Below are 9904 nucleotides of genomic sequence, written 5' to 3'. Positions count from 1 at the left end.
ATTGACCTTTTGTGGAGGGTAGAAACGTGCCAGAAACTTGCTTTCCACCTCATCCCAGGTTGTTAGGCTCCCCCTTGGGAATGATTCCAGCCACTTAGCTGCCTTGTCCCTAAGTGAAAATGGGAACAAGAGCAGTTTGTAGGCATCTTCCTGGACTCCATTGGACTTCACAGTATCGCAAATTCTCAGGAATTTTGTGAGATGTTGGTTTGGGTCTTCATTAGCACTCCCACCAAATGAACAATGATCCTCCACCAGTGATATTAGCTGTGGTTTGAGTTCAAAATTGTTGGCCTGAATGGGTGGTTTCTGAATGCTGCTACCACAATTCCCAGAGGTTGGGTTTATGTATGAACCAAGAACCCTCCTCTCAGGAATGGCATTGTTTCCATCAGCCCTCTCATGGTTGTGAACTTCTCTATCCATGTTGAGATCTAGAGCTTCCTCAAAATTGTCCTTAGATTCTCCTTCAGATTCTTCTTCCCTCAGTACTCTCTTCCCTCTTGCTTCCCTTCTAAGTCTATGAAGGGTCCTCACTGGTTCGGTATATGGAGGAGTTGATGTCTCTCCTCTCCTACCTGTCATACAAGAACACACCACAAGCAACAACAAGTTGAATACTCTTGGTTAATGGAAGAGTATGGTTAGAGCAGTTGAGGAATTAATTCAAATAGTTAGTGGGTCAGTGAGTTAGTTGCTTGAAATGAAAGGCATAAGAAAGAAAAAGCAAATAACAGAGTGCAGAAATTAAATTCAACAAGTAACTTGGACTAAATTAACAAAACAAGAAAAATGCTCAATCTAGTTAACTTCCAATTTGAGAATTGTCAATCGAAAACCAATCCCCAGCAACGGCGCCATAAACTTGATCTAGCCATAAACTTGATAGCTACGATTTAAGGAAGTTGCACAATCGGCAAAAATTCCTTCCGGCAAGTGCACTGGTTATCGTCAAGTAAAAACTCACAATAGAGTGAGGTCGAATCCCACAAGGATTGGTTGAGTGAGCAATTCGAATTAGAAGTGTGTTCTAGTTGAGCGGAATCAAGATTTAGATGAGAATTGCGGAATGTAAAATTGCATGAATTAAAGAGCGAGAAACTAAATTGCTGAAATTAAATGGGATGGGGGTGATTGCATGAATTTAAATTGCAGAATGTAAAGAGAAAGTGTAGATCAGAAATGGGGAGTTCATTGGGTGTTAGGAGATATTGAGATCTCCGAATCAAGACATTTTTATCTCTTCCTCAACCAATGCATTCATTGAATTTTGCTTGGCAATCTTATATGATTGGATCCCAATCCCTTGGCTCACCAATTCTCTCTAAAAACAAACAAATTCCCAATCCCTTGGTTTAAATGTTCATAAGAAGAGATGATGCTCGATCACTGATTATACCACACAGTTTCATGAACCACAATTTGGTAGGATTACATGTCACAATATCCATCCAAACCCCAATCCAATTCACTGTGAGAAAGCTTCTCTAGCATGAATCCTCCATTCCTTTCCCAAGGTTCCGAAGGATTCCAATTATGGGTAGTTTCTTTCCCAAGACAACTACCCAATGGAATTAGATCGAGAAGCTTTCTAACAAAAATTCAAGAGAAAAGATTGAAGAAGAAGATAAAAATATTATTGATTCATTGAATTACAATAGAGCTCCCTAACCCAATGAAAGGGGTTTAGTGAATCATAGCTCTGAATTCAATTACAAAAGTATGAAAATTTAAAAGTGTCAAAAAGTCCTCCTCACTAACTTCAATTCTATCCTATTTATACACTTTCTAAATTGAGCTTCTGTTGTGTTTCTTGGGCTTTGAGGCCTTTCCTTGATTTCCTTTTGCTTTGGGTTTATGGTCCATAATCCTGATGAGGCTGTGATCCAATTCTGTAACATTCATTGAGCAAACTTAGTGATAAACAAGTAATGACACAAGACTCAACAATTTGAAGTTCCAGACTCATCAATTCTTCAGGCCCAATCCCATAAACCATGATATTCAATTGGGTTTCATACCATAATACGTTTAAGTTAATGTTTGTGCTCAATGCTAACTTAAACTTCAATATATTTGGCCCAGAAACCCTTTCAAAGAGTGGCGTTTAAGTTGAAGTTTAAGTTTCAGTTTAAGGTTAAACTGAAACTTAAACGTGGAATTGGAAGAAAGCAACCCAGGAGGGTAATTAATCGAACACGTTTAAGCTTCAGTTTAAGGTTAAACTGAAGCTTAAACGTGGAAATGAAGATTTGCAACCCTGGAGGCAATTCTGGTCGAACACGTTTAAGCTCCAGTTTAAGGTTAAACTGGAGCTTAAACGTGGAAATGAGAAGGCAACCCTGGAGGAGCAAAAACGCCGAACACGTTTAAGCTCCAGTTTGACCTTAAACTGGAGCTTAAACGTGGGAATGAAGAAGGTAGCCCAGGAGTGTGAATGTCGAACACGTTTAAGCTCCAGTTTGAGGTCAAACTGGAGCTTAAACGTGGAAATGGCTTCCTGGTGCATAATGTGGTTCGAACACGTTTAACCTCCAGTTTAAGGTTAAACTGGAGGTTAAACGTGGAAATGCTCCCTTGGTGCCATTCTCATTCTGGCGTTTAACCTTCAGTTTAAGGTTAAACTGGAGGTTAAACGCCAGTTTCCTCTTTTCTCAGCTTTCATGATTCTGGCGTTTAACCTTCAGTTTAACCTTAAACTGAAGGTTAAACTTCACTTTCAGCTTTGGTGCAAACTGAAGGTTAAACTTCACTTTCAGCTTTGGTGCATTTCTTATTCTGGCGTTTAACTTCCAGTTTAAGGTTAAACTGGAGGTTAAACGCCACTTTCAGCATTATATGGCTTGGTAGTTTAAGTTCCAGTTTAAGCTTAAACTCCACATGTGATCTTCAAGCTTCCTTTATTGATTTTGTTGCTTCCTTACCTAGCCTCTTCTTCCCTGAAATCATCCACACAATTGCATCAAAGTCTTGCAAAATTTCATGAGAAATCTTCCATTCATAGCATTCAAGTAATATAACTAAAAACTCATGGAATTTGCATCAAAATTACACTGTTTGGATGATTCATTACTTTGTTGTTCATTTAACCATTCTTGGTTACTTTAAGCTCAAGAAAATGCATAAAACAACCAAAACTAACAGAAAATTGCTAGTGAAACTAGCCTAAGATGCCTTGGCATCACAACACCAAACTTAATACTTGCTTGTCCCTAAGCAAGTCTTGAGTTATTTGAGAAGAAAGTATGAAACAAAAAGCAAATATATTGGCTATATTAGCAAGCATTTGAAGTTTATCAGAAGGGTTTTATGCAGAAAGTTGCAGCATCACTTTTCCTTCTTATCAGGTAAGATTATCACTTTTTCATTGCATCCATCAAACACTGCTATGGCCTCTTGTTATTCTTATGTCCTTGGCACTTTTCCCTTATTTGTTTTTCTTTTTCTTAGAGCTCCTTTGCTCCTTGTTTGCTCAGTGTCATGTGTTGCACAAGCCTTTGGCATTTTCTTTTTCTTATCAGTGCACTACACATATCCACTACAGGCATTTTTGTTCACATTTCTTCTTGAGACATTGGTGCCCAGCACCTCTTTGTGTGACTAAATGTTTTATATTTAGGTTGCTCTTGATAATGGACTTTTGGTTGATAATCCCGGGTTAGTTAACCCAAGTTACCAAGTGTTGAAACACTCCTCAGAACCTATTCATCCAAGCATATCCTTAATACATAAACACCATAGGCATTTGTCTCAGAAGTTCAAACCATTGGTGCCTAGCTTATTTTCTTAATTTTCTTGCTTTTTGGTTGCCCTTTTTCAGTGGCTTTTTCTTCTTCTTTTTCTTTCTTTTTCATGGCCAAAGACATTTATTCATCAAGATCCATAGACAGTATTCAACTTCTACACAAAAATGATAATTCTACACTCAATTTCCAGTGAGCTGACTAAACAATCAAGCATGCATACCACCACTTAATTCTACTTGATTTGTCACTAATTGAGCCAAGTTACTTTTGTTCAAACTTTTCTTTTATTTTTGGAAACAGAACAAGCATGGCAAGCATTTGTTTAAGAAGGTGAAGTTATATCCAAACATCTAGGCATTCATTTTATTCAAAGCAGTAAACAGACAATTATACTAGAAACTTCATATTCCAGAAAGATTCAACAATTACAGTTTAAACCAGAACAAGCATGCTTTTGTTTGCCTTTTAAAGAATGGTCAAGAAACAATACCACCTTGTGAAATTTCTTGTTTTTCTCTTTGTTGCCCGGAAACAATTTGATTTCTCCCTCTTCTCCTAGTTGTTGCTTCATGTTCTTTCTAAGATCCTTGTTTCCTTTCCTGCAAAGAGTGATGAAGTTGCTTGCTTCTCAAGCACTTGAGTGGTTAGCTCAATTATGTATGGGCAAGTGTCTGAGTCTTAAGTTGGTGTGTGAACACCAAACTTAGTCTCCTACTTACTCCTGTGCTTTTGAATTCTTGAATTCTCCTTGGAATGAAGTTGCTGCAAAGGATTTTAAGTATTTCTGTGATTGCTTAGAATGGTTGTTCCTTTCATATAATTCAAAGGTTGTTGTGTGCAGTTGATTTGTATGGTGGAACACCAAACTTAGAGTCACACATTCCCCTTGAATTATTGATCCACGAATTCATTGTTTGGTGTGAAACACCAAACTTAATTATTTGCAATGCACAGAAACTACTTCACCTTTTTATTGAAACAAATAAAAGAAACAGCAAAAGAGTATTACCTCAGGTTGGGTTGCCTCCCAACAAGCGCTTCTTTAACGTCACTAGCTTGACGGTTGTCTTCCTCAGTTGAGGTGATATTTAACCTTGTCCTTCTCCTCCACATCTCCCAAGTAGTGTTTAAGTCTTTGACCATTCACAGTGAAGGTTCGTTGTGACTTTTCTTCCATGATTTCTACTTGTCCATATTGGGAGACCTTGGTGACAAGGAATGGTCCAGACCACCTTGATTTTAGCTTCCCTGGAAATAGCTTCAGCCTAGAATTGTAGAGCAATACTTTTTGTCCCTCTTCAAATTTTCTTGGGGCTATGTTGCTGTCATGCTTCTTCTTTGCTCTTTCTTTGTAAATTTTGGCATTCTCATAAGCTTCAGCTCTGAGTTCTTCCAACTCTTGAATTTGCAACATCCTTCTTTCTCCAGCAGCCTTGCTATCCAAGTTCAAGAGTTTCAAGGCCCAAAATGCTTTGTGCTCTAACTCCAGTGGCAAATGGCAAGCTTTTCCATATACTAGTTGGTAAGGAGACATTCCAATTGGTGTTTTGAAAGCTGTCCTATATGCCCAAAGAGCATCATCTAGCTTAATCGACCAGTCCTTCCTTGAAGTTCCCACAGTCTTTTCCAGGATTCTTTTGAGTTCCCTATTAGATATTTCTGCTTGCCCACTTGTCTGTGGATGGTATGGTGTGGCTACCTTGTGTTTGACTCCATATTTTAGAAGCAATGCCTCTAATGGTTTGTTGCAGAAGTGGCTTCCTCCATCACTGATGATTGCTCTTGGAACCCCAAAGCGGCAAAAAATGTGTTTTCTGAGGAAGTTCATGACTACCTTATTATCATTGGTTGGAGTTGCTATTGCTTCAACCCATTTGGAGACATAGTCTACTGCCACAAGAATGTAATTATTTGAGTATGAGGTGGGAAATGGTCCCATAAAATCTATCCCCCATACATCAAACAATTCAAGTTCCAGAATGAATTGTTGTGGCATTTCATTTCTTCTTGGCAGGTTCCCCGCTTTCTGGCATTCATGGCAATGCTTCACTAGTTCCTTTGCATCTTTGAAGATAGTGGGCCAATAAAAACCACACTGCAACACCTTGGCTGCTGTTTTTTCTCCTGCAAAATGTCCTCCATAAGTGGAGCCATGGCAGTCCCATAAGACTTCCCTTCCTTCTTCCTCTGATATGCATCTTCTGAGTATGCCATCTGAACATTTTTTGAACAAGTATGGTTCGTCCCAGATGAAGTATTTGGCATCATTTACTAATTTCTTCTTTTGATGCTTGTTAAATTCCAACGGCAAACTCCCAGTGGCCTTGAAGTTTGCTATGTCTGCAAACTAGGGTGCTTTGTGAATGACCATGAGTTGTTCATCAGGGAAGCACTCATTTATATGTGTGATTTGTGTGCTTCCTTCTTCACATGGTATCCTTGATAAATGGTCTGCCACTTTGTTCTCTACACCCTTCTTGTCTTTGATTTCAATGTCAAATTCCTGCAACAAAAGAACCCATCTAATAAGTCTTGGTTTGGATTCTTGTTTAGCAAGTAAGTATTTTAAAGCTGAGTGATCAGTGAAGACAATGACTTTAGACCCAATGAGATAGGATCTAAATTTGTCAAATGCAAAGACTATTGCCAAGAGTTCTTTTTCAGTGGTTGTGTAATTCCTTTGGTTATCATTCAAGACTTTACTGGCATAATAAATCACATGTACCAAATTGTCTTTCCTTTGTCCTAACACTGCCCCAATAGCAAGGTCTGATGCATCACACATCAGTTCAAAAGGTAAGTTCCAATCAGGTGGGGCAATGATAGGTGCAGAGGAAAGTTTTTGCTTCAAAAGTTCAGAGGCTAGCATGCAATTTTTATCAAATACAAAGGGCGTATCAGAGACAAGCAAGTTACTCAAAGGTTTAGCTATTTTAGAAAAGTCTCTAATAAACCTTCTGTAAAAGCCAGCGTGTCCTAAAAAACTCCTAACTGCCTTGACATTACTCGGTGGAGGTAGTTTTTCAATGAGTTCCACCTTAGCTCTGTCCACCTCAATGCCTCTATTTGAGATTTTGTGGCCAAGGACTATTCCTTCTGTGACCATGAAATGACACTTTTCCCAGTTTAATACTAGGTTGGTCTCTTGGCATCCCTTAAGCACCAAGGTAAGGTGGTGTAGGCAGCTAGGAAAAGAATCTCCAAACACAGAAAAATCATCCATGAAAACTTCAATAAACCTTTCGATCATGTCCGAAAAGATGGACAGCATGCACCTTTGGAAAGTGGCAAGTGCATTGCACAATCCAAAGGGCATGCATCTATAAGCAAAAACCCCATATGGACAAACAAATGATGTTTTCTCTTGATCTCTTGGATCAACTACTATCTGATTATAGCCTGAGTATCCATCCAGAAAGCAATAGTAAGCATGTCCTGCAAGCCTTTCAAGCATCTGATCCATGAATGGGAGTGGGAAATGATCCTTTCTGGTGGCTTCATTGAGCTTCCTATAGTCTATGCACATCCTCCACCCAGTGACAGTTCTTGTGGGTATGAGTTCGTTCCTCTCATTTGGCACCACAGTTATGCCACCTTTCTTGGGAACTACATGGATGGGACTAACCCATGGGCTATCAGAAATGGGGTAGATTACCCCTGCCTGCCATAACTTCATGACCTCCTTTTGTACCACTTCTTTCATTATGGGATTCAATCTTCTCTGAGCTTGAATGGATGGTCTAGCATCCTCTTCTAACAAGATTTTGTGCATGCATATGGATGAACTTATCCCCTTCAAATCAGCTAGGGTCCACCCAATAGCATCTTGATGAGTTTGTAGCACCTTGATCAATTCTTCTTCCTGTTCTTGGCTCAAGGCAGAGCTAATGATAACAGGATGGCTCTCATCACTACCCAAGTATGCATACTTGAGATTAGGGGGCAATGCTTTGAGCTCAGGTTTTGGTGCTTCCTTCTCTTCTTTCACTCTCTCAGGCATGCTTGGCATGGTTGTCTCAGCAGCCTTGATGTCACTAACTTCAATATCCTTGGTGAACTCCTCCTCTGCCACTTCCTTTGTTGTTTCCTCAAAGGTTTCTTGTATTGCAATGTCCACTACATCCACCCTCATGCATTCCCTTAGTGATTCTGATGGATAGCTCATTGCCTTGAATACGTTAAACACCAATTTCTCATCATGTAATCTAAGAGTGAGTTCACCCGTTTGGACATCTATGATGGCTCCAGCAGTAGCCAGGAAGGGTCTTCCCAGAATTATCGAAGCCTTAGCTTCTTCCTCCATATCTAACACCACAAAATCGGCAGGAAATATAAAATCTCCCACTTTCACCAACAAATCCTCAACTATCCCATGAGGGAATTTAAAAGTTCGATCTGCCAATTGGAGGGCCATTCTTGTTGGTTTGGCTTCTTCAATCTTCATTCTTCTCATCATGGTTAGAGACATCAAATTGATACTGACCCCTAAGTCACACAAGGCCTTCTCCACCATGACTTCTCCTATGATGTAGGGGATTTGGAAACTGCCTGGATCCTTCAATTTCTGAGGCAATTTGTGTTGAATGATGGCACTGCATTCTTCAGTTAACAACACAGTTTCCTCATTTCTCCAGCTTCTCTTCTTGGTCATTAATTCCTTCAAGAATTTTGCATAGAGTGGCATTTGCTCTATTGCCTCAGCAAAAGGAATGTTGATTTGAAGCTTCTTGAAAATCTCCAAGAATCTGGAGAATTGGCCATCCTTTTCACTTTTCATCAAACGTTGAGGATATGGTACTTTGGGTGTATAAGGCTTCAGGACCTCTTTTTCTTTTTCTTTTGTTGCAGACGGTGTAAAAGATTGTCCTTGTTCCTTGTCCCTCACATTTTCCTTGGCTTCATCCTCTGTGGTTTCCTTTGAGATCTCCTTTAGCTTTTTTCCACTTCTGAGGGTTATGGCCTTACATTCTTCCCTTGTAATAGCCTTGGCAGCATGAGAAACGCTTGGCCCAGGGGTTTGCTTAGACAAATACACAATTTGATTTTCTAGCTTCTGGATGGCAGCTCCTTGGTTTTGCAAGTTAGAATTTACTTCTTCCTTAAAAGCTTTCAATTCGGTTATGTCTTGACTCATGGTTGCAAGCATTCCTTCTATCCTGTTTAATTGATCTTGAAATTGTTGGTTTGGATTAGGTTGGGCAGGTTGATTATTTTGGCCATGATATGGTGGTTGGGAGTAAGTGTTTTGTGTGGCTTGGTATGATCTTTGGTTAGAGTTTTGGTATGTGGAATTATTGTGTTGGTTGTGGTTGTAAGGTTTGTGGTTTTGTGGTTGGGTTTGCTGGTTTCCCCACCCAAAATTTGGGTGGTTTTTCCATCCCGGGTTGTAAGTGTTGGAATGTGGATCATATGATTGCCTTTATTGGTTTCCCACATAGTTGGCCTCTTCCCAATCATTTCCTTCAATGCTTACTTCCTCTTGATCTTGTGTGTGTATTGCAGCCACTTGCTTTGTGTCTAATTTCCTTGTGAGCTCTGCTAGTTGCTTGGCAAACACCTTGTTTTGGGCTAGAATTGTATCAACATGGTTCAGCTCCATGACTCCCTTAGTGTTGTGCCTCTCTGAAGCATAGTAGTATTCATTCTCAGCCACTGTCTCAATCACTTCAATGGCTTCTTCCACAGTCTTTTTCCTGTTCAATGAACCTCCTGATGAATGGTCTACAGCCTTCCTTGATTCATAAGAAAGTCCATCATAGAAAATATGCAATTGCACCCAGTCTCGAAACATGTCTGGTGGGCATTTCCTTGTCAATTCTTTGAACCTCTCCCATGCCTCGTAGAGGGTCTCACCATCCTGTTGTCTAAAAGTCTGAACCTCAGATCGAAGCCTATTGACCTTTTGTGGAGGGTAGAAACGTGCCAGAAACTTGCTTTCCACCTCATCCCAGGTTGTTAGGCTCCCCCTTGGGAATGATTCCAGCCACTTAGCTGCCTTGTCCCTAAGTGAAAATGGGAACAAGAGCAGTTTGTAGGCATCTTCCTGGACTCCATTGGACTTCACAGTATCGCAAATTCTCAGGAATTTTGTGAGATGTTGGTTTGGGTCTTCATTAGCACTCCCACCAAATGAACAATGATCCTCCACCAGTGATATT

At 39.9% G+C, this 9904-nt stretch overlaps 1 non-coding gene across 1 annotated transcript; it reads left to right on the top strand.

The window, feature by feature from the left end:
* Nucleotides 1-9535: 9535 nt before the first annotated feature.
* LOC112804172 (small nucleolar RNA R71) lies at nt 9536-9639 on the top strand. The gene has a single exon (XR_003202792.1). It is a non-coding gene; the product is annotated as a small nucleolar RNA R71 (small nucleolar RNA).
* The last annotated feature ends 265 nt before the right edge of the window (nt 9640-9904 follow it).

The sequence above is a fragment of the Arachis hypogaea genome, chromosome 5 (assembly GCF_003086295.3).
Source record: "Arachis hypogaea cultivar Tifrunner chromosome 5, arahy.Tifrunner.gnm2.J5K5, whole genome shotgun sequence".
In the NCBI taxonomy this organism is placed as follows: domain Eukaryota; kingdom Viridiplantae; phylum Streptophyta; class Magnoliopsida; order Fabales; family Fabaceae; genus Arachis; species Arachis hypogaea.
Note: the sequence above shows the minus strand (reverse complement) of the source record. Positions and strands in the feature narration are given on the sequence as shown.